Here is a 26,083-nt window from a genome sequence, read left to right as displayed (position 1 = left end):
CTTCACCCTTTCCATTCATTTTTCCATTTTCCACAGAAAAATGCAGAGAAAGGTGTCACCAAAGTAAGTCCTCAAGAAGTATTTTTTTAAAGAGGTTGAGTGGACTCATGAAAAATAAACAAACAAAAAAAAAAAAACACAAAATGCTTCATGTAGCCTCATTTAGTCATCAATAGATTCAGAATAAGTCTACCACCCTGCTGGATATTTATGATAGAATTTTGTGCTGAACAGTTATGTGTTACACAGTCTCCCAAATTTTCATTTAAACAGCTTTCAGATTTTCAATTCAATTTTCATTTATTTTTTCTTCATACATCACTAGGGATGGGTATCGAGAACCGGTTCTTTTCAACTATTGTTAAGAAATGATTAGATTCACTGATATCAATAGCCTTTTTGCTTAACGATTCCCTTATCGGTCCTTCAGAACAGCTGTTGTTTTTGAGGGTGTTTGTCGGGAAAATGATCATTCCTCTACATTGATTACAGACCCTGCAGCGGCTCTGTTTTTAACCGTTTCTGCAGCCTGACACCACTTTGAAGCGTGAACCAATAAAACAATGCTTCCATCCACTGGCTCATCGTTCTTTGATTCATTGCTCTTCAGAAACAGCAAGTCCGCTTCTTAGCCCCTCTCAAAGCCATTAAAATATCATGAGTCACTTTTGTGTGGATTAAAGTCACTAACTGGGACTCTTGTCTTGTTGCAGTCAAGAAACAAGAAACGTCCTCTGTTCTGTTGGCACAGCTCCAAATGCTGCGCGGCTCATTGCTGAGACAGAGTCCGGACGGAATTAATAACTTCAAAACGAATTGCCGCTTTGAATAAAATGACACCGCTTACAAACGTTGTAATACAGACAAGAAACTACGATCGACTAAAACGTTTTTTTTCCCTCCCAAAATGAAACGTGCTGCATTCTTTAGGAATTGCTTCCTGACGTGCTGCAAAAGCTCAGCTCAGAGGTATGGAAATACATTCATGCCATTAATGTCTGAAAGGAAATGCTTTTGACAATAACTACAGATTTTGTTCATTTCTATTTATGTCCAGAGATCAAGGATCCACCATGTAAAGTTTATTATGTCCAAAACTTAAGGATGCAGTAACCAATTTCATACTTATTTACTTTGACTCAATAAAATGTTGTTCAATTTCAATTCAATTTCAAATTATTCAGCTTATAAAGCGCCAAATCACAACAAAAGCCATCTCAAGGTGCCTCACATAGAACAGTTCAACATAAAAAAATTTAAATAAATAAAATTTAAAAGAATCAAATACATAATTAAAAACAGAAGTAAAAGAATAAAACAGATAAAAAATAAAAAGTATTCACAAGAAAGAGAATAAAAATAAGCTTTAAGTCTTGACTTAAAAATGTCCACGGACTCTGACTGCCTCATGGTCACAGGAAGACCGTTCCACAGAGCGGGTGCATGATAAGAAAAAGCTCTTTGACCCTTTGACATAGAAAACCTGTAAAGCCTACTTTTAGTACGCAAAAAATTCACAAGAGGTATCGATAAGGGAATCGATAAGGAATCACAATCGACAAAATCTTATCGATACCCTTCCCTATACATCACCAAATCAGAGGTCATCTCAAAGCATTATGCACGAGCAAGGACTGGGCATTACTCACTCCCCGAGCAAGCACTAATAGGACGACACCTCAAGCAGATGAGCATTAGTGGGGAACCATCTGCTTTGGACATTCTGACAAGACAAAAGCACAACACAAGATTGTCAGAACATGCACTGACAGAAATGGTGTGACTAAGAAACTATATATAGTCCAGTGTTCACAGTGATGGGATAGTTGAAAATACAACCAAGATGTGCAGATTAGAGTCCAGGTAAAATAGACTAAGTATTGATATGACGCCACCATCTTGATGAATGAATTAATTTATTCAGCACACAAATCAACAATAACAAAAAAATGCATGACGAAACAACAATGCTTAAGTGAAGCCTCTTGAACCATTTGTTTTTATTGTTGTTGTTTTTTGTCAGCTCACTAGATGGCGGCCTGTTTAAAAAATTGTTCAAAACACAATGCGCTGCAAATGTTTATTTACTTCCTACACAAGGAATATTTGGAAGTATATTTGAACATGGTATCATCTTGACACCTGATTCATGGACCAAGTAGGAGAATGCCCATTGGGGTGAATTATGGTGGCGACCACGTGTGCCTCCTGGTCGCTGCGGCAACCATGAAGGCCCATCAGGAACCCTGAACAGGCTCTGCTGAAACAAGAAGTCCTCAATGGTGCATCAAGCGGAGGAGTGATGGCTTGTAACCCAATTGCTTGTCCTCGGACCCTGACCGTCTGGGATTTCCCAACCATTGGCCCAGGCTAAGGACTGTCTTTCAAGGACTGTATGTTTGTCAGCATGCAGGGACATTCCCACATTAAACAAACCCACACACACAGGCGTCTCTAGATTGACCCTGGACATAGATGTACTCATCTTCATGTCCAACATCCCATCCGGGAATCGATCAAGAGATGATCTTCCTCACCACCAAGGGAATGTCATGACGATAACATACCATGTTAATGTAAATCAAGCCGCAGTTGTGACAGGTCTCTGGTACGGGTGTGGCAGTCCATTATTTTTGGTTGGTATCAGCCCAATATTAATGAAAATTACTGGATTGAAAATAAGAAATAAAAATAATTCAAATGGATCCGAACAGATTTTTGTATTTCAGATTTTACTTTATTTTACTTTAGGTGAGTAGTATTTTACTTTAGGGGAATATTTGTTCCACAGTTTGAGTAGATGCTTTGTTAGATTGCTAAATTAGCAACGTTTATACAGGTAATTGTGCTTATTAACAGATTAGTTGTTTTAAGACAGGGAGATGGTATTGTGCCGTCCGTAGACTCAGGATGTTAGTTTTTAATCCTTAATATGAACTGCATCAACAGACAAGCTAACAAAACATGTGAGTTTTATTTGATTGTAAAATATTTCCATTCTACTGAATGAGCAGAAGTCACAGCAGATGAATGAACACAACACGGATGCAAACACGAAATAAAAACGTTTGTGTCTCCTGTGGAGCTTTTACTGTAATGAACATGTTCTGAATTTCTGTGAGTGCCATATGGTTTTGTTTGTTTCTGGCATTCAGCAGCATTTCCCATGAGTCTTAGCCACTGGCATGCTGTCAAAGTTTGCTTGGGGTTTTATTTATTTCATGCATTATTACACACACTAATTACTGTTGTTACTAATTACTTTGTTGATGGACATGACGACGTGTCAGTATCAATTTATTTTGAAATATATACACATTGGTTCATTTATATTTTTAGAGATACTCATGAAAGAAACCCCAGAGAGACTCTTAGTAAGTATGTCAAACATTAAGACGGGCCTACGTTTGTGTTTCTCAACCAAAAAGTTTTAGTTCTGAAAAATAGTTTTGTTTTATATCTGTGAAACCAAGGTGCTATCTCGTGAACTGGTCCACTTTCACACCGGCTTATTAAAAAACATTTTATTTTTACATGTGGACATAAGTCTGATAGAGGCCCACATGCTAAAGCTGTCACTTAGTTTCTTCAGATATTTACTAAAAAGCCATGTCAGTGCTGTGAACAGACGACAGTAACTTTGAATGAAATCAGTAAACCAAAACTGACTGAATAAATTTAAATTTACATGAGCCACATACTGTTCAAGAAACAGATTTAAAAATGTAAATACTCAATATATGAAATATCTTGAAATGTCTTATAAATATCTTATTTTCTAAGATATTTATAAATATCCAAAGTCTAAATATCTAAAGTCCACAAACACACAATGTAACTCTTTCTGTCCTTCTCTGTACTTTTCTAACAGTATTCTCAGAGCAAACATTGCATCTGTAGTGCTCTTTCTTGGCATGAAACCATATTGCTGCTCACAGATCTTCACCTGTTTTCTAAGCCTAGCTTCTACTACTCTTTCCCATAACTTCATGCTGTGGCTGATCAGCTTTATGCCTCTGTAGTTACTGCAGCTCTGCACATCACCCTTGTTCTTGAAAATAGGAACCAGCACACTTCGTCTCCACTCCTCGGGCATCCTCTCACTTTCCAAGATTTTATTAAACAATCTGGTTAGAAACTCTACTGCCATCTCTCCTAGACATTTCCATGCCTCCATTGGAATGTCATCTGGACCAACTGCCTTTCCACTCTTCATCCTCTTCATAGCAGCCCTCACTTCTTCCTTGCTAATCTCTTTTACTTCCTGATTTACTCTCGCCACATCATCCAGCCTTTTCTCTCGCTCATTTTCTTTATTCATCAACTCTTCAAAATATTCCCTCCACCTTCTCAGCACACACTCCTCACTTGTCAGCACATTACCATGTGCATCTTTTACCACCCTAACCTGCTGCACATCCTTTCCAGCTCTGTCCCTTTGTCTGGCCAATCGGTACAAGTCCTTTTCTCCTTCCTTACTATTCAACTTCTTGTACAGCTCGCAATATGCCTTTTCCTTTGCTTTTGCCATTTCTCTTCTCGCCTTACGCCGCATCTCCTTGTACTCCTGTCTACTTTCTTCATCTCGCCGACTATCCCAAAATGTTTTCGCCAACCTCTTTCTCCTTATGCTTTCTTGGACCTCTTCATTCCACCACCAAGTCTCCTTGTCTTCCTTCCACTGTCCAGATGTCATACCCAGTACTGCCCTAGCTGTCTCCCTCACCACATCTGCAGTACTTTTCCAGTTGTCCAAAATTGCTTCCCCTCCAACTAGTGCTTCTCTCACCTGCTCGCTAAATTTCACACAACAGTCTTCCTCCTTCAGCTTCCACCATCTGATCCTTTGTTGAGCTCTCACTCTCTTCTTCTGCTTTACCTCTAAAGTCATCCTACAAACAACCATCCTATGCTGTCTAGTGACACTCTCTCCTGCTACCACCTTACAGTCTGTGATTTATTTTAGCTTGCATCTCCTATAAAGAATGTAGTCCACCTGTGTGCACCTTCCTCCACTCTTATATGTTACCCTGTGCTCCTCCCTTTTCTTAAAGTAGGTATTCACCACAGCCATTTCCATCCTTTTTGCAAAATCAACTACCATCTGTCCTTCCCCATTCCTATCCTTGATACCATATCTACCCATTACTTCCTCATCACCTCTGTTCCCTTCACCAACATGCCCATTGAAGTCTGCTCCTATCACCACTCTTTCATGCTTGGGCACACTCTCCACCACCTCATCTAATACACTCCAGAAATCTTCTTTCTCCTTCATCTCACAACCTACCTGTGGGCCATATGTACTGATGATATTCATCATCACCCCTTCAATTTCCAACTTCACACTCATCACCCTGTCAGACACTCGCTTAACCTCCAACACACTTTTAACATACTCTTCCTTTAAAATGACCCCAACACCATTTCTCTTCCTGTCCTCACCATGGTACAACAACTTGTACCCACCGCCAATGCTCCTGCTCTTACTTCCCTTCCACTTGGTCTCTTGCACACACAATATGTCTACTTTTCTCCTCTCCATCATATCAGCCAGCTTTCTCCCTTTACCAGTCATACTACCAACATTCAAAGTCCCCACTCTCATTTCCACCCTTCTAGTTTTCTTCTTCTCCCGCTGTTCATGGCAAGGTTTTCCTCCTCTTCTTCGTCGTCTTCGCCCAGCAGTAGCCCAATTTCCACCGGCACCCTGTTGGGCAATAGCACCTGTGGCGGACGTGATTAACCCGGGCCGCGACCGATCCGGTATGGGAATTCGATTCTGAGTCTGCATAGTTGGGTTGACTTGTTTTACGCCGGATGCCCTTCCTGACGCAACCCTCCTCATTTATCCGGGCTTGGGACCGGCACTCAGAATGTACTGGCTGCACACCCCATGTGGCTGAGTTATCACTTAACATTTGTACACATTTGTAATGGAAAGACTATATTGTCCTCTCAGAACATAACAAACAGTGTCATTTTGGATCTAATTTTACTTTATTCTTTTTTTCCCACAATTTCTCCTCACAATGTTCCTGTCACATCTTGAAATTACTGGAGTTGTTTACTGGTTTGGTTCGTCCACCTATTTTAAGCCATTGATGATGTCATCATAGCTCCCACTTCAGGAGCTGCTGTTTTCTGGCACACATTTTGGGGGGGGGGGTCAGGTTCTGAATGAATTGTTTGACATTGAGTTGGAAGTCGTTCCACACTGGTGGAGATATAATCGTTGAGGTTTGGCGTTTGTCCTTGCTGGTCCAGATTCACAAACACTTCCTCCCAGAAGGACTTTGTGATTTTGGAAGACATTAGCACACTCTCATTCCGGTCACCCTGGGCTTGATAAACACAAATATTCAGCCACAAACCATGACTACCCCAGGATTCTGAGGGTATTGTGTTTTGCATAAGTTATTGTGGTTCCCAAATATGATGTGAATGCAGCAGAAAGATCTCCATCTGCCTCCACCGCTGTTGCTCAGTAGAGAGGCGTCTTGTCCAAAGTTCAGATTTACAGCCAGTGCTGGTTTCTTCTTCCACACAGTTGGGCGTAAAAAAACCCCCCAAAAAAACAAGAATGTAAAGCGGAGTAAGCTGATGTGAAGGGTGGTGGAGCTGCTGTTTGTGATAGCACAGCATACTGTGCCTGTGGGAGGAGTACCAGGATGCCAGAGCGGGGAAACCATGAGGAGTAAAGACGGACTATAAGAGAGGGCTGACAGTGAGGACAGGCTGACAGGAGAGATATGTGTGATGAGTGAATGTTTGGGCACAGATAGCTTCATCCCTTTATCCAAACTCTACACACCGTCCCCTCAAATCGCCTCTGATTGTGTAGAAAAGAGCTAACAGTGAAGAGTCAAGAACTGTTTAAACTGCTGTGACGATAAAGCGCTCTGGGTTTTGGCAACTATATATATATATATATATATATGTGTGTGTGTGTGTGTGTGTATGTATATACTTTAATGACTGGTACTTTAATAACCAGTCATGGCCTTAGAAATCAACAAAAGCTGTAAACGTGACTTTAAATCTCTACAACAAAAGACATTGCTGTGTTAGCTTTAGTTCTTTGTGTGATGAATTCTAAAAGGTTCGATTTGCAGGATAAGAACCTCTGCCACATGAACGACCTCAGTCACACGCCAACAGGCCCGACAGGAAAACCACATCCCCCAGTAAGTTTGCTTTTATGGACCAGAGATACAAAGCAAACAACATATCCATTTCCTTCACCCATGCCGATGTATCACAGATACCACACAGCAAACGCAGAGCTCTGCCTCCTAAAACAAAGAATACTGGCTAGGAATCAGCAGATCATATCTGCAACTCTAAAGACAACTAAACAGAGTTCAGCTGGTGTGGGAAGCATGGCTATTCCAGAGTGAGTCGCCAGGATGAGGTTTTTCTTGTGTTTGCTGACTCTGGAGAAGGTAATGCAACCAATGGGAAAATTCTGAGGAACTGATTGGTTAGTTTATGGAACCTTTGCTTTGTCTTTCGCTCATAAATCCAGCACCAAATGGAGCACAAACTACAATAAGTCAACCTGAATATAAAGAATTTTCTTGCAGAGATTGACTGCATGTAACAGTTGCAGGCACTGCAATATTGGCATGTACTACACAATACAACCTCAAAGGAATCTTTGTTTTTCTTTATTACAGAATGTCTCATAATTGGCCTTGGGGCCAGACTCCTGAATGCGGGCATGTCACCACCGTGTCACCACCACATAGGGTGGCAAAACGTACCACTCATAATTTTTCATTCATATGTTTTCTAAACCCGCTTATTTCAATTAAAAGTTGCAGGGCAGATAGAGCCTATCCCAGTGGCCATAGGGTGGGAGAAGGGGTACACCCTGGACAAGCCACCAATCCATCACAGGGCCAAGTTTCCAATTCACCGAACCTGCATGTCTTTGGAAGGAAGAGGAAGCCAGAGCACCCAGAGGGAACCCATGCCAGCAAGGGGAGAACATGGAAACTCCACACAGAAAGGAAGCAATGTGAGGCAACAGTGCTAACCGCTAAGCCACCGTGCTGCCACACCATTAATTAACTTGGAATATATATCCCTAGTTAATATTTATGTAAGATAGCCATCCCAGGGTGGAAACTATAGCCAGGTAAGGGGCTAATCAAGGATTACACCAGTGTTAACATTTAAAAATGCTCCAGTCACCTTAAGTAGGACACTGTATTATTTGTCTGATCAAAGGGATTCCAAAAGGGTGGACTTTGTGTCACCTAATGACTGAATGATAAGGAGTAATGGGACAAAAATAGCAAAAATTGTAAAACATGTCAATTTCAGTTTGTAGAGGGGTCAGAATTTAAAGTTGCTCCAATTGGGCACCGCTGTCTAGTTTGAGGGCGGGCACTAAAAGGGTAAAATATGACGCAAATGATGTGATTTCTCTACTTCCAGGGACAGAAACACGGCACTCTCTCTGAGATTTTGGGCAAATTACACACAAACAAAGTGAAAATATAAAGAAAAAGTAACAACATGGTGGAATATGGACGTGCTGCAGTTTGTTTATGACCCAGAGCACAAACATGTCGAGGCGGTTTTTCAGGCGAGAGAACGCAGCTACTCTGGTTAGCTGTGTAGACTAATACTTACCGGCATAACCTCTCACATTTGTCTCGTCTTCCCTTCTCTACTGGGAACTGAAAAACATTGCACTTTTTGCGACTGCTTCGGTGATTGCAGCCGAAAACAAAACCAGCCACCATTTTCCCGTGTGACGTTATGCTATGTATATATTGCGCAACGGGAGCGGCTGTCCCCTTAAGTCGTCAAATCCCGTGATATCACGCAGGGTTCAAACGAGACTGCGCTGCCCTTTTCTGGTAAGAGTTGATGCAAATGTTTGGCTGATTTAACAGGATTTTGAAAATGAATAGATTGCAATATCCTGCTGCACTTAGTTGTCACATTGCGGGGTAACATATGTCACATGCCACAGAATCCATTGGATGTTGACCTTCTTTGACCTTTACTTTGGAAACAAGCATTCAACACAGTGAAAACTACTCCATGTATTTATATAATAATTTCTCAAGTATCAATACGATTGTTAAGCTCTGACGTAACGCATCACGTGATAAATCTGTTTCCGGGTCCAAAGACCTGCAAGTTTACAATTAATTAATTACTTTAAGGATCTACAGTTTAAATTTAGTTTTGTGTTTACACGGTGCGCAAACCTCTGTCCCTCCCTTCTCTGCCTCCACCTCCATTAACCGCATTCGTCTGTTTCTAAGGTAAGAACACTTAATAAAACTTTTTTCTTTTACTTATATATATATATATATATATATATATATATATATATATATATACGTTATGTATATATGCGTTACATAACAATACAATAAATATTGTATTGTTATGTAACGCAATAATCTGTTCATTCGTTGGTGCGCCTGTGGATTAGCACCTTTTCAAATTCAGCATTTATCAAAAGAACCTTTTCCTTAGGTCTAGCAAGGTTCATTGGACTGAGAAAAGCTGCTTCATAGAATGAGATGTCGCACAGTGCTGTTGAAGCTCTTGGAGCTCCTTCTTTTGTCATCCACTTCTCAAGGTGTACACTGAAAAATCTGTCCGCAGGGTAACTACCGCAGGGTATTACTGTCACTGGCATGTGTGTGCGTTTGTGTGTGGTCAAGGTAACTTAAAAATGGCTGGATGGACTTCTTTCAAACTTATTGGGAATATTAATGAGATATCTGGAGGTGATTAGAAGTAGGGGTGGTGGGCAAGTGGTTTGTGCACTTGGTTTTTATTTATTTATTTATTTATTGTTTATTTGATGAGGACAATGCGCATTAATGAACACTTTGTACATTTTCATGCCTTAGTGTAAATATGCCAGATTTAGCTAAAAGCTACTTTCCATCTGTAGTCCTCAGACACAACAATTACAATAAATAAATTAAAACAAAACATGAGATTATGTACAATACATCTCACCTGTGTTGACAGGTTTTATTGTTTTTGAGCCATATTCTTTAAGCTCATTTTTAAAAGCACTCAGGGTGGGACTGTATCCTTGTTGGAAGGCTGTTCCAGTTTGTACAGCGCTTCACAGAGATGGTGTTTTGTCCTGTGGCAGTTCGTCTGAGGGGCACCTCACAGTCCCCTCTTGAAGCAGACCGAGTCCTAAGGTTAGGACCTCTATGTCTAATAAATTCCTCCACAGGAGGGGGGGCTAGGCCATGGAGAGTTTTATAGATGAGACAAGCACGCTTAAACATTATAAAGTTGTTAAAACTTAAAATATGGCATTTCTGCAGAATATCACAGTAATAAGTCGAATATGGCTTTTATGCAAACACTTTGATGGCTTTTTTATAAAGTTGCTCTAAAGGTTTTAATGCTGTCATACCAGCAAATGACCATGTTGTGCAGCAATATTCAATATGAGGCAGGATCATACAATGAAGGTACGATCTAGCAGCATCAGTCAAAATACAAAGCCTGATTTGTTTAAAGTTTTGAAGGTTAAATTTTACAGTGTTAACAACTTTTTTTACATGTTTTTTGAAGGAAAGATTAGAGTCCAAGATGATTCCAAGGTACTTGAAATGGGATACCGTTTCAAGTACCTCTCCACCTATCGACACTTCGACACTGTTCTCTGCTGGTCTTTTTGAAAATGTCATACAAACTGTTTTAGTTGTGTTAAGCATCAGGCAGTTATCATTAAGCCAGTCTTGTACCTTGTTTAAAAGGTACCTTGTTTTGAGGTTCCCGGTTCAAATCACACCCCTGCCACATTTTTCCATGTAATGTGGAGTTCCGTCAGGAAGGGCATCCGGTCACATATTGTAAATAAGATGCTCCTATTTTTTTCAATTACTATACATATATATATATATATATATATATATATATATATATATATATAGTATTTCTACCTCATTTTCTTATTTTATTGTATTGTTACAAGTATTATTATTGCTTATCCTTGCACACGCTGTTTGATCCACATTTTCCTCTACTCGCACCCATCTAGTGTGTTTTTTAAGAGCTGACGTAACATGTGAATTTCTCCACTGTGAGATCAATAAAGTCTTATCTTATCTAAAACGTGCCAGCTCAACAAGCAGATCCACCTTGGATCTGCTGTGGCGACACTGAATGCAAACAAGGGACCATCTGAAGGGACTTACTTTAATCTGGAGGTGTTTGGAGTACCTTTTTTGTAAATCTCAAAAACCAAGAAGCCTAAATGGATCAAATGTGGTGGGAATATTACTTGAATAGATATCTGGAGGTGATGAGATTTTGGAGAATTTTGGTCCAAGGTTATCTCACAAAAATAGTGTTGTTAGTATAGTTATTACACAAAGGTCGTGTACGATATGAAAAAAAAATTGTATATCAGTGTAAAATAAATGTAAAATAAAATCACTCACCATTTCCAGGTTGATGTTTTCTGTATTCACTCTGCAGAAATGTAACACTAAATGGTAAATGGACTGAATTTATATGTCGCTTTTCCATCTATATCAGAAGCTCAAAGCACTTTACAATGATGCCACGCTTTCACCCACTCACACATACACGCACACCGATGTTAGGGCACATAAATATCCATCAGTGGATGAAAAGTACAAAGTCCCTCACAAAACTGCTTATTTGCTGAGTCTCTCATAAACACTTGATGCACAAAAATGACGATTTCCTGTTTCACTAAGTGGAAGAGACCAATTTCTGCCAACTACGCAAATGAATAACAGCACCAGGTCCCTGACATAAGGGTCAGTGTTTGTAGCTTTTGGTGTGACTCTGTGGCATTGCATAAACTAGAATTTATCGACATTGTGAAAGAAAAGAATCAGCTGTCGTGCAGTTTTTTTTGGAAATTAAAAGAAAAACAAAGCTTTCTTTGTGGCTATACTGTGTGGTATGACAATATTACAATGCTTGTCAATGATCACCCATTAAAAAAGGCAAAAACCTGATTTTTTTTATACACTGCAGGAGAGTAGTTATGAGACAATATTATTGTGAGTTCAGTATTTATTCAAAAGGTGAAAGGTTTATATATTGTAAGTTTCAAGCTTTTTCATTTTGATAATTACACCCTACATGCTAAAAATATATAAAAAAAATTACAACATTTGATTTCAAATTTGAGTAACTCACTATTTTGTAGTGTTAATATGATGCATCTCTCAGTCTGGTTCAGTACACACAACCACAGTCATGGGGAAGACTGCTGACTTGACAGTTATCCAGATCACACTCATTGACACCCTCTCCATTAGGATGGTCAGAGACGAGGGTCACAGAAGGTCATTGCTGAAAGGCCTACCTGTTCACTGATTGCTGGATCAAAACATTCATGGAAAGTTGACTGGAAGGGAACACTGTGGTAGGAAAAGCTGCTCAAGCAACAGGGATGACCACAGCCTTGGGAAGATTGTCAAACAAAGTTGATTCAAGGACTTGTGGGAGCTTCACAATGAGTAGACTGAGGCTACGAGAGCCGCTTGAGCCACCACACACAGATGCGTCCAGGAAATGTGCTATGGTCATGTACTTGATTTAGTACTCCCGAAAGGTTCAAATGTCACCAGTGTCTTTGATGTTGCAATTTCCAATCATCATATTTTTTCCATGCTGCAGTGTAATTGTCAACAACCCAAAATCAACAACCGAGTTAAAAGGCCTTCTACAAATGATAATACCACAAACCAGTGCATCCAGCATTTCTCCAGTTTACATCATCCACCTCATCTACTTGTGCAGACATGTTAAATATTTTAAGAGATAGACATTCCCAAACCCAAGATCATGTTGCAACAGTCAAAACAAAATGGATGTGTACGTCTCACAAATCACCTCAGAGGATCTCAGAGTGTCAAAACCCATAAAGGAATCTGTCACACAGTTGAACAGAAGCTGAGGAAAACTAATCTCCAGGTTGATTTTGAAATCTGCAAAAAAGAAAAAAACAACATGCTCCTATAGTGATGAGGTAAAGCCTTCCAGACAGTCTTGCTGTACATTTCACACAGTTTATTGCTACGAATCAAAATAGATCTTTCACATTATTTTGTACCAGTGACAAACGTATTAATCCCACTAAATGACTCTGACTTGATTTTGCCTCATCAAACTAATGTAATGAGTTTGTAGCCTAATTTCAGGACAAAATATCTCTGCTCAGAAACAATACCACATCATCTTAAAATGTTTTAACAACATTATGTACACTTCTCATTAAACACATTGCAGAAAATGAATAACTTTAAATTGATAAATTCCTGTGATATCTGTGAAATAATGTAAGAACTGTTCCTCCTGTTCTCTTGACTATATCCACCACTAAACTCTAAGTCCGTTTTTTATTTGTTGGTCGATAACCTGGTCAACATCAAACTCATCCTTGCAATCCAGTATTTTTCCAGCTTCCCTCAAGTGTGCAGAGACTCCCCCCCCCCCCCCCCCCCCCCCCAAGAACAATAACCTGGAAGCATCCAAAATGAATAACTGGAGGTTAGGATCCCATCTCCCTTCCATAATCAAAATCCACAAAAACAGGTGTACACACAATCATTCAAATTCCTAAGTAATAATAAAGGATTATTAACCGACTGAGATCTGTACGGGGAAATATCAGACTGACGTGTTGACATGTTACTCTGATATCCCTGCAGCATGATGAAAAAAGATCAACTGTTGCAGCAATTATTTGAAAATGGAAGAAAGCTAAGAAGCTAAACATGACTGTCAATCTCCCTCGGACTGGGGCTCCATGCAAGATCCCACCTCGTGGCATATCAATGATCCTAAGAAAGGTGAAGAATCAGCCCAGAACTGCATGGCATGACCTGAAGAGAGCTGGCACCACTGTTTCCAAGGTTACTTTGGGTAATACATTAAGACATCATGGGTTAAAATCATGCATGGCACGGAAGGTTCCCTTGCTCAAATCAGCACACGTCCTGGCTCATCCTAAGTTTGACCATGACCATTTGGATGATCCAGAGGAGTCATGGGAGAAGGTTATGTGGTCAGATGAGACCAAAATAGAACTTTTTGGTCTTAATTCCACTCCCCGTGTTTGGAGGAAGGAGAATGCTGAGTACCATCCCAAAAACACCGTCCCTACTGTGAAGCATGGGGGTGGAAGCATCATGCTTTGGGGGTGTTATTCTGTACATGGGACAGGACGACCGCACTATATTAAGGAGAGGATGACCGGGGCCATGTATTGCGACATTTTGGGAACAACCTCCTTCCCTCAGTTAGAGCATTGAAGATGGGTCATGGATGGGTCTTCCAACATGACAATGACCCGAAGCATACAGCCAGGATAACCAAGGAGTGGCTCCGTAAGAAGCATATCAAGGTTCTGGAGTGGCCTGGCCAGTCTTCAGACTTAAACCCAATAGAAAATCTTTGGAGGGAGCTCAAACTCGTATTTCTCAGTGACAGCCCAGTAACCTGGCTGATCTAGAGAAGATCGGTGTGGAGGAATGGACCAAAGTCCCTGTTGCAGCGTGTGCAAACCTGGTGAAAAACTACAGGAAACGTTTGACCTCTGTAATTGCAAACAAAGGCTACTGTACAAAATATTAACATTGATTTTCACAGGTGTTCAAATACTTATTTGCAGCAGTAACATACAAATAAATTAGTAAAAAAATCATACATTGTGATGTCTGGATTTCTTTTTTTTTTTTTTAGATTATGTCTCTCACAGTGGACAAGCGCCTAAGATGAAAATTTCAGACCTCTCCATGATTTCTAAGTGGGAGAACTTGCAAAATCACAGGGTGTTCAAATACTTATTTTCCTTACTGTATATATAAACACGCAAATTTACAGTATTGCCCGAATATGAAAGCTGCTGATGGCTCGTAGTCCGAGTTGTTCGCTTCACCTCCACAAAGAACTTGCTAACAGATGGTCCAGTCTTTAGCTGGTAAGCTTTCAACCTGTGTGTTTTTTCAGATGCCGTTTTCATATTTATGAATTACGTTCATGTCCGACTTGCTTTTTGTAATCGCATTTTTAGCTTCTTTTTTGTCAAGAAAATACGCATTTTGGACTGATTGTCATGGAAATCAGTCCGATGTGGGAAAATATTCAACCGGTATTCGGCCAATCAGAGCGCACATAGCGTCGCAGTCATATAATAATACAGTATATTCTACAAATATCAATCAGACTTCAGACTCAATCACAGCACTGAAACAGTCTGATATCATGAATTACTTTGACTAAAGCTGAGCACAAACAACAGTACAACAACATTCCATTCACATTGTACGAGAGCACAGTTGTCACAGCTGCCTTTAATACCACAGATCATGAAATATTGATCGATAGACTCCACAACAACAGTGGACTCTGACAGTGTCTTACATTGGTTCTCATCCTCTCCCAAGCACAGAAATGTATTTGTGATCATTCGAAACTTCAAATCACTTAATTCCCAAATCATCTATGGTGTCACACAAGGTTTAATTTTAGGTCCACTCCTCTAAATCCTGTATATGATACCACTTGGAAACATGATATTATAATATAATAAATATTATCATTCATATGCTGACAACACTCAATTCTACAATGATCTCAGTCCAGTTGATAATCTCATAAAATGCTGAGTCGACAAAGAAAACTGGATACCAATAGTGTCAGTGAGCAGGTCAGAAACCTGGGTGTTATTATGGACATGGACCTCAAGTATAAAAAAAATCATCCACCCACAATTACAAACTCGCCATTCTGTCATCTTCAAAATATATCAAGGGTAAAAAGTTTTATATCACTGGCAGACTCTGAGAAACTGGTTCATGCATTCATTTTCAAGCAATTTGATTCCTGCAGTGTTCTTTTCACAGGATTATAAAAACACATAATAAAGACTTCAACTCATTTAGAATTCAGGCGCCACAGTACTCACAGGGAGAAGAAAATATCATCACAAACAAATCACTTCACTGGCTTCCTTGCCTACAAAGAATTTGTTTTAAAATACTTTTTAAATCACTACATGGTTCATTCGTGGTATGTTTCTGACCTGCTCACTGGCTACAGTCCCACCAGACCTCCTAGTTCTTCAGATTGTGGTTTCCTGGTTGTTCTCTGAGTAAAATCAGCAGCAGGTAAAAGTACATTTCATCACTGTTAGTGGGGCAGATAATGGAAAAATCATGCATTTGGGGTACTTGCATCAAATTTGACATGGTGATTCTCATGATATTACTCAGCATATCTGATCAATTTGCCAAATGAAAATTCAAGATGGCTGCCATTTTCCAAGACAGCCACCGAAGTGACCTATCACCAGTGTTGCCATAGTTACTTTGAAAAGTTACTTTATTAGTTACTTTTTTGTTACTTTATACAGTTAATTCATGAGCTGCTTTATACAGTTACTTTGGTAGCACATGCCAACACCGCAGCTTCTGAATGTAACTAATAAGGTAACTAGTAACCTAACTTGGTTACTCTTAAAAGCCCTGTTACACCTTGACGATTTAGCCTGTGTATGCTGACGGTATTAAAAACACTGGTATACGTGGGTGTATGTCTAATAAATTAATGCCATTGTCACACCTTGACGATTTAACCAGCGTAAACTGACAGCCCTGTTTCCACAGAGTGGTTCGGATCAATGCTGCACAGTATTATACGTGTCAGAACGCATAAGTCTGGCATGGTTTGCATTTCCACCGCAGACAGATCCCTTTTGATTGGCAGGTAGAGCACTTAAATATCGATGAGCACACAAAACTGAGTAATTTTAACTTTTTTTGTGGACCATGGGATAATTTCAAAGCATCCAGAGAGAATTGACTGACCCCTGTGGTAAATGAGACATTAATGAATGAGGCGCTGTGAGTCTGTGCCTCGAAGCTTTGTTTAGCATTGTAGTACATATGCCAGGCCTGTGTGTGGCACTGTAACGTCCCCAGAAAAACAAACAGAAGAAGACTAGAGCAAGCGCTAATCAAATTAGCACAATAGCTACAGCTTTCCAACGCGACAAACAGAATGAAATAAAGCCTTTATGAAAAAGACGGTCCACGCTGATCATCTGAAATAGTTTACTGTGCATTTAAAGCAAAGCAGTGTGTTTTTAAAACAACACAGTTTCGTCCGCTGGCCACTCTACATGTGGCGGCTGGCTGCTGCCTCTCTCTACCCGGTGTGAGCGGCTCAGCACTGCCCTCACCCAGCTCCGTCCCGGCCACAGAGTCTCTGGAAGAAGTCCACGCTTTCTTCTGTGTTTTGCTTAGATTCGCAATAAGTGTTTCGCTTTTTAATTTTCGCTTTTTTGGGCAACACACAACGCTTCACAAAAACGGGAACTCAAATAAAATAAATTATAATAAAAAACAGTGACTCCGAGGCTGCATGTTCAACCTCCAGCTGAAAATGAAAAGCATTGGCTGAATCGCAGTGTTAAAAAGAAATTCATGCAGGGACCCAGTCCACCACCTTAATAAATCAATCAATCAATAAATAAAAATGCTTGCATTTTACAAGTTGGGAAAACAAAAAACAGAAAGCCACAAGCCATCACCATTTGAGCAAAATGTCAAGACTTTGGCCTGACTTTGGCTGAGCTCCCGACACCCCAGGAAAACAGAAAGGGATACACTAAATTGACAATCTCCGTGATGACGCAGTGACATTGTGCCATTACTTAGGGAGAGCCCTGGACTGTTAATGTTTTAAAAAGCAAAAGTACTTTTTATCCAATTACTCGATTAATCGCCATAATAATCGATAGAATACTCGATTACAAAAATAATTGATAGCTGCAGCCCTACTCCGCTGACAGCCGAGACTTGAGCCAGCACCCACAGACACCCAACCAACAGATTACAGCTGTAGGAGACTGTGCTGGCCCCGGATCGGCCCAGCCAGACAAGGCCCTGCAACTCAACAACCTGATGGATGATGTCCAGCACATAAACCATCATCTGACAGAGCAACTGTGACGCAAAGTGCTGAGGGACTTGTTTATTCAGCCATGACAAGGAATTAAAGTGTTTTGAGATTACCTTTCACTGCTATGCTGATGATACTCAGTTACACATGCTGATAACTACTTAGAAATCCTTAGAAGTTTGCATCAGTGTGAAGGTGGATGTCTAGCATCTTCCTACTTTTAAACTCTGATAAAACTGAAATGATGGTTCTTGGTCCAGTGAGACGTTGGCACCAATTTCACCAGCTAAAGCTTAGCCTAAGCTCATGTGTCATACATCACACTGACAAAGCGAGGAACCTTGGGGTAATTTACATATAAATGAAATAAATTGAATTGAAAATTTCAGATGTTGTTTTTGAAAAGCAGGAGGCTTTATGTGGATATGTTTTCGTCAGACTGTGATGATGAATCCCACTGAAGCAAACAGGTAAGATTAAGACTTTACATTTACTCCATGTGAGATGGTTTAATATTGGAAACAGTCTTTTCACATGAGGACTACAGCTTTCAGCCAGTCAATGAACAGCATGAATAAATTACAAGAAATGTGTGCCAACAGTTGTGCTTCAGCACACTCTTAACTTGCACATATCTTAACCATAGCATATAGACGTATGCCAGCGTTTATTAATACAGTCGGCATATGCTGGCTAAATTGTTAAGGTGTGACAGGGCCTTAAGATTGGTTAATCAGTAAAGTAACTAATCAGCAAACTAATGGCTACTTTTCTGAGTACTCAATCTTAAAAGCAACGAAGTTACTAGTTACTAGTTGCTTTATTAGTTTTATTCAGTAGTTGCTGGCAAGTTGTCCACAGCTGCTAATGAAGTAACTGTATAAAGTAACTACTAATGAAGTAACTTGTCAAACTAACTGTGGTAACACTGCTTATCACAAATCAATTTTTGCATAATTATTTAATAATTATTTAATTGATTTAAATAATAATTCCATTTCATTTCAGATATTTAATGTTCAAACTGATAAACTTCATTGTTTTTGTGCAAATATTTGCTCATTTTGAAATAAATGCCTGCAACACATTTCAAAAAAGTTGGGACGGGGCAACAAAAGACTGGAAAAGTTGATGAATGCTCAAAGAACAATTAATTGGAAACATTTGAGTGTCATGATTGGGTATAAAAGGAGCATCCCCAAAAGGCTCAGCCGTTCACAAGCAAAGATGGGGTGAGGTTCACCACTTTATGGACAACTGCGTGAAAAAAATAGTCCAACAGTTTAAGAACAATGTTTCTCAACCTTCAATTGCAAGGAACTTAGGGATTCTGTCATCTACAGTCCATAATATAATCAGAAGATTCAGAGAATCTGGAGAACTTTCTACACGTAAGCAGCAGGGCCGAAACCAACATTGAACGCCCGTGACCTTCGATCCCTCAGGCGGCACTGCATTAAAAACCGACATCATTGTGTAAAGGATATTATCGCGTAGGCTCAGGAACACTTCAGAAGACCATTGTCAGTTAACACAGTTTTCACTACATCTACAAGTGCAAATTAAACTCCACCATGCAAAGCGAAAGTCATACATCAACAACATCCAGAAACGCAGGCGCCTTCTCTGTCCCCGAGCTCATGTGAAATGGACAGACACAAAGTGGAAAAGTGTGCTATGGTCTGATGAGTCCACATTTGAAATTGTTTTTGGAAATCATGTTAAGTATTGAATATATTGTGTTGTAATTTTTTCTATCTGCAGTCCACATGGACAAACATGGCACATGGCTACATGGGAATTTATGGCACTAAGAGTGTCATATTGATGTTGGAACATAAAGCATTAAATATGGCATACCTGAAAACCTACAATTTGACATCAAGATCAACAAATCCAATACGTAACTGTATTTTTGTGAGGAAAAATGATTTTAGGGTCAATTTAGCAGTCATCGTGAAATTAGGCATCATCTTGGATTTCAGTGATGTTGTAAAACAGATCCATTGTGATTAGAGCATTTCAATTCAAAAAGTGATATTTCAGTAGGTCATTTTGGTGACCATCTTGGAAAATGGCTGCCATCTTGCATTTTCAATTTCATTGCCCAAAAACTCAGAGAACATACAGTGTTTCTGTCCCTGGAAGTAGAGAATTACATCATCTGCATCATATTTTACCCTCAACGAGACTGCACTGCCAAATCATCATGCCAAATTTGGTGCTTGTACCAACATTTGCACAATTTTGTTGTAAAGTTGATGTTACCTGCTCCACTATGTGGACCTGTCTTACTGAAGCTTACCTAAAAAATAAAAAACATCTGCAAATACTGTTTACCAGTTTTAATCTAAACTCTTCTTTTATCAAGTATATGAGAAATGTTGATGCGACCAAGTGTTGGTGTGTGTGTGGTGTGGAGAAGTAATGATGCTGGAATTGTATGTTTGGTTTGATTCTTCATTTCTGATTATAATCAATTTTGCAAATGCCGATTTGACTGGAACAACTTCACCCACCCTCTCAAACTTTTTTGTCTTCTCATGTTCAACTTAAATCCCCAGTCTTCGTGAATGTGTCATTACACGGTGTTACGAAGCACCTCTGATGGTTAGCTTGCTGTGTCTGACAGCCGTGCTCTTTTTAGCCCATTCTTGTGAACCGGGTATGTGGCCCGATCTTGACTCACTCATTTGTATGAAGTGGCGACACACTGTAGGCTCAGCAGGATTTCTCTGTCAAGGTCTACATCACCATTCAGCCATGTTTCTCTCTGAAGATACCAGGTGTATATTTGAACCTGCCACCTACAGATTCACATCCTCTGTCCTTACAGTGTGCCCATCACCATTTGCTCCCTTTGCCTTGATAATGACACTTTTTCCATTATACTTTTCATTGCAGTTGAAGTAGAATTTTTCAGTTTATGTCCTTCACAGTGTGATATAAAAATGCATTGAAGAAGGAACAAACAGGATTTTAACTTAAACCTATGCTGCTGCCTCCAAGCTGGTGCTGAGAGCGATAGAAAAGAACATTCTTTGCTTTAATGCAGACATTAGTCCAAGACATTTAGGTCACATAATTGAAATTTTCAGGTTTGGTCCAAAAAAAAATGTGTAGACTCAGTCCACGAATATCTAGCCCAGTCTCATGTTTTTGCTGTTGTTGTTGTTGTTGTTGTTTTTTACCCCAAACTTCATGATAAAAGTTGAAACCTCTAGGTGATGACGGCATAGAGCTTCTCCTGCCTTAAAACATGTTCCAAGACACTTGCATGTGATATATCACTTTTCAAGAAACAAGAATATGTAAAATATTTATATACATTGGCTTCCACAGGTGTTTGAAACATAGTGGAAGTGGTCAGTCATTTTGACTTTTTAAAACACTCAAAAATACAACTCCACATCCTGTCACTGAATATGATCAGGGTTAATTATCGAGACAAAATCTGGGACAAACAAATTTGGCAAACAAGATTCATTGTGATACAAGTTACGTACGGACCTATCAGATAACCATTGCGTCTTATTTTCTTCTTTGTTGTGGAAATCCCTCATTGGAGAGAAGATCATTTCTTGTTTGATTCTTCGATGATACTCCAGAGTCGATCTAGAGACCCCTGTGCATGGGTTTATTTATCCGTGAGAATGTTGTTGCATGCAGAAAAACACATGGGTCAGGTTTTCATAAAGCAGTCTAATCTTTCAGTCTATTAACTTAGTCACTATGGTTAGTCGCCCACATTATCTGTCTAATCTCCATTTCACATTGATGGCTAAACTTGTAGATTGGCCATGTTATGTTAAGAGATTATTTCAAAGGCATAATGGCTCGTAACCACCGTTGCCAAAGAAACGCCTCCAATGAGTTGGTCATTGTCATGAAATATCCAGCCTTTGTTTCATTAACTGGCTTCATTAACATTTATGGACACATACACATACAACTGCAGAACGACATGCTTAGCTCTTAGCCTAGCAGTTCTTCTTCTACACTTCCATCAAGCCTTTTTGTGCACACAATGCTGCTCAGCGTCACCCGGTGGCTAATGTGAGAACTGTCACAAACACACCATGACAGTCGTCTGCTGTACCCATGGCCAAAAGTGGAGGAAGCTCTCCTTTTGGAAGGATATGAGTGACATAGGGGTGTTCTCGAGTGGTATGGCCGAAAGAGATAAAACCAAAAAGGAAGGACTGGAAAGTAATAATCTAGTACAGTGGAATAAATATGTAAACTAAGAAATTATGTGACTAAATTGAATAAAAGGAAAAAACTTTATATTACCAGAGTAAGATTGTAGACGCAAAATGTGATCCTGCAAAAGTGTGGGGAATATTAAATGAGATAGGGAGGAAAAAAATAACAGCTACATATTTAGAATCAAATGGTGTTTATTTAACTACGCCAAAAGATATTGCAAATTATTTGAGTCAGTTTTTTAAAGATAAAATTGAGAAATTAAGAAATGACATGGGACCAGTACACGACGAAAATATTTCTTATAAACTAATAAGGAAGTATATTATGAGGGAGAAAGAAAGCAAATTTAAGTTTAATAAAGTCACACAAAATCAAATTAAAGAATTGCTCCTAAAAAGTAAGGATAAACCAGCTGGTATTGATAACCTTGAAACTAAATTAATAAAAATGGTGGCTCATATAATTGACTTACCAGTTTCTCACATAATAAATTTAAGTTTAACTAAAGGTATTTTTCCTGTCATCCACTTCTCAGGTGTACACTGAAACTCTGTCCGCAGGGTAACTACCGCAGGTTTACTGTCACTGGCAGTGTGTGCGTTGTGTGTGGTCAAGGTAACTTAAAAATGGCTGGATGGACTTCTTTCAAACTTATTGGGAATATTAATGAGATATCTGGAGGTGATTAGAAGTAGGGGTGGTGGCAAGTGGTTTGTGCACTTGGTTTTTATTATTTATTTATTGTTTTTGATGAGGACAATGCGCATTAATGAACACTTTGTACATTTTCATGCCTTAGTGTAAATGCCAGATTTAGCTAAAAGCTACTTTCCATCTGTAGTCCTCAGACACAACAATTACAATATAAATTAAAACAAAACATGAGATTATGTACAATACATCTCACCTGTGTTGACAGTTTTGTTTTTGAGCCATATTCTTTAAGCTCATTTTTAAAAGCACTCAGGGTGGACTGTATCCTTGTTGGAAGGCTGTTCCAGTTTGTACAGCGCTGCACAGAGATGGTGTTTTGTCCTGTGGCAGTGCGTCTGAGGGCACCTCACAGTCCCCTCTTGAAGCAGACACGAGTCCTAAGGTTAGGACCTCTATGTCTAATAAATTCCTCCACAGGAGGGGGGCTAGGCCATGGAGAGTTTTATAGATGAGACAAGCACGCTTAAACATTATAAAGTTGTTAAAACTTAAATATGGCATTCTGCAGAATATCACAGTAATAAGTCGAATATGGCTTTTATGCAAACACTTTGATGGCTTTTTATAAAGTTGCTCTAAAGGTTTTAATGCTGTCATACCAGCAAATGACCATGTTGTGCAGCAATATTCAATATGAGGCAGGATCATACAATGAAGGTACGATCTAGCAGCATCAGTCAAAATACAAAGCCTGATTTGTTTAAAGTTTTGAAGGTTAATTTTACAGTGTTAACAACTTTTTTACATGTTTTTTGAAGGAAAGATTAGAGTCCAAGATGATTCCAAGGTACTTGAAATGGGATAACCGTTTCAAGTACCTCTCCACCTATCGACACTTCGACACTGTTCTCTGCTGGTCTTTTTGAAAATGTCATACAAACTGTTTTAGTTGTGTTAAGCATCAGGCAGTTTATCATTAGCCAGTCTTGTACCTTGTTTAAAAGGTACCTTGTTTTGAGGTTCCCGGTTCAAATCACACCCCTGCCACATTTTCCATGTAATGTGGAGTTCCGTCAGGAAGGGCATCCGGTCACATATTGTAAATAAGATGCTCCTATTTTTTCAATTACTATACATATATATATATAGATAGTATATATATATATATGATATATATAGTATTTCTACCTCATTTTCTTATTTTATTGTATTGTTACAAGTATTATTATTGCTTATCCTTGCACACGCTGTTTGATCCACATTTTCCTCTACTGCGCACCCATCTAGTGTGTTTTTTAAGAGCTGACGTAACATGTGAATTCTCCACTGTGAGATCAATAAAGTCTTATCTTATCTAAAACGTGCCAGCTCAACAAGCAGATCCACCTTGGATCTGCTGTGGCGACACTGAATGCAAACAAGGACCATCTGAAGGGACTTACTTTAATCTGGAGGTGTTTGGAGTACCTTTTTGTAAATCTCAAAACCAAGAAGCCTAAATGGATCAAATGTGGTGGGAATATTACTTGAATAGATATCTGGAGGTGATGAGATTTTGGAGAATTTGGTCCGAAGGTTATCTCACAAAAATAGTGTTGTTAGTATAGTTATTACACAAAGGTCGTGTACGATATGAAAAAAAAATTGTATATCAGTGTAAAATAAATGTAAAATAAAATCACTCACCATTTCCAGGTTGATGTTTTCTGTATTCACTCTGCAGAAATGTAACACTAAATGGTAAATGGACTGAATTTATATGTCGCTTTTTCCATCTATATCAGAAGCTCAAAGCACTTTACAATGATGCCCACGCTTTCACCCACTCACACATACACGCACACCGATGTTAGGGCACATAAATATCCATCAGTGGATGAAAAGTACAAAGTCCCTCACAAAATTGCTTATTTGCTGAGTCTCTCATAAACACTTGATGCACAAAAATGACGATTTCCTGTTTCACTAAGTGGAAGAGACCATTTCTGCCAACTACGCAAATGAATAACAGCACCAGGTCCCTGACATAAGGGTCAGTGTTTGTAGCTTTGGTGTGACTCTGTGGCATTGCATAAACTAGAATTTATCGACATTGTGAAAGAAAAGAATCAGCTGTCGTGCAGTTATTTTTTGGAAATTAAAAGAAAAACAAAGCTTTCTTTGTGGCTATACTGTGTGGTATGACAATATTACAATGCTTGTCAATGATCACCCATTAAAAAAGGCAAAAACCTGATTTTTTTTTATACACTGCAGGAGAGTAGTTATGAGACAATATTATTGTGAGTTTCAGTATTTATTCAAAGGTGAAAGGTTTATATATTGTAAGTTTCAAGCTTTTTTCATTTGATAATTACACCCTACATGCTAAAAATATATAAAAAAAATTACAACATTTGATTTCAAATTGAGTAACTCACTATTTTGTAGTGTTAATATGATGCATCTCTCAGTCTGGTTCAGTACACACACACCACAGTCATGGGGAAGACTGCTGACTTGACAGTTATCCAGATCACACTCATTGACACCCTCTCCATTAGGATGGTCAGAGACGAGGGTCACAGAAGGTCATTGCTGAAAGGCCTACCTGTTCACTGAATTGCTGGTATCAAAACAGTCATGGAAAGTTGACTGGAAGGGAACACTGTGGTAGGAAAAGCTGCTCAAGCAACAGGGATGACCACAGCCTTGGGAAGATGTGTCAAACAAAGTTGATTCAAGGACTTGTGGGAGCTTCACAATGAGTAGACTGAGGCTACGAGAGCCGCTTGAGCCACCACACACAGATGCGTCCAGGAAATGTGCTATGGTCATGTTACTTGATTTAGTACTCCCGAAAGGTTCAAATGTCACCAGTGTCTTTGATGTTGCAATTTCCAATCATCATATTTTTTCCATGCTGCAGTGTAAGTGTCAACACCCAAAATCACAACCGAGTTAAAAGGCCTTCTACAAATGATAATACCACAAACCAGTGCATCCAGCATTTCTTCCAGTTTACATCATCCACCTCATCTACTTGTGCAGACATGTTAAATATTTTAAGAGATAGACATTCCCAAACCCAAGATCATGTTGCAACAGTCAAAACAAAATGGATGTGTACGTCTCACAAATCACCTCAGAGGATCTCAGAGTGTCAAAACCCATAAAGGAATCTGTCACACAGTTGAACAGAAGCTGAGGAAAACTAATCTCCAGGTTGATTTTGAAATCTGCAAAAAAGAAAAAAACAACATGCTCCTATAGTGATGAGGTAAAGCCT

At 39.3% G+C, this 26,083-nt stretch overlaps 1 protein-coding gene and 1 long non-coding RNA gene across 2 annotated transcripts in view; both read left to right on the top strand.

The window, feature by feature from the left end:
* The window catches only part of ncam1a (neural cell adhesion molecule 1a), a 947,827-nt gene that overhangs the window by 595,441 nt on the left and 326,303 nt on the right, over nucleotides 1–26,083 (top strand).
* Nucleotides 6,186–18,299, top strand: LOC117516929. The gene is made up of 3 exons (XR_004562577.1): nucleotides 6,186–6,199; nucleotides 8,624–8,627; nucleotides 18,131–18,299. It is a non-coding gene; the product is annotated as an uncharacterized LOC117516929 (long non-coding RNA).

The sequence above is a fragment of the Thalassophryne amazonica genome, chromosome 9 (genome assembly GCF_902500255.1).
Source record: "Thalassophryne amazonica chromosome 9, fThaAma1.1, whole genome shotgun sequence".
In the NCBI taxonomy this organism is placed as follows: Eukaryota; Metazoa; Chordata; class Actinopteri; order Batrachoidiformes; family Batrachoididae; genus Thalassophryne; species Thalassophryne amazonica.
This window is presented reverse-complemented; position numbering and strand designations above follow the sequence as displayed.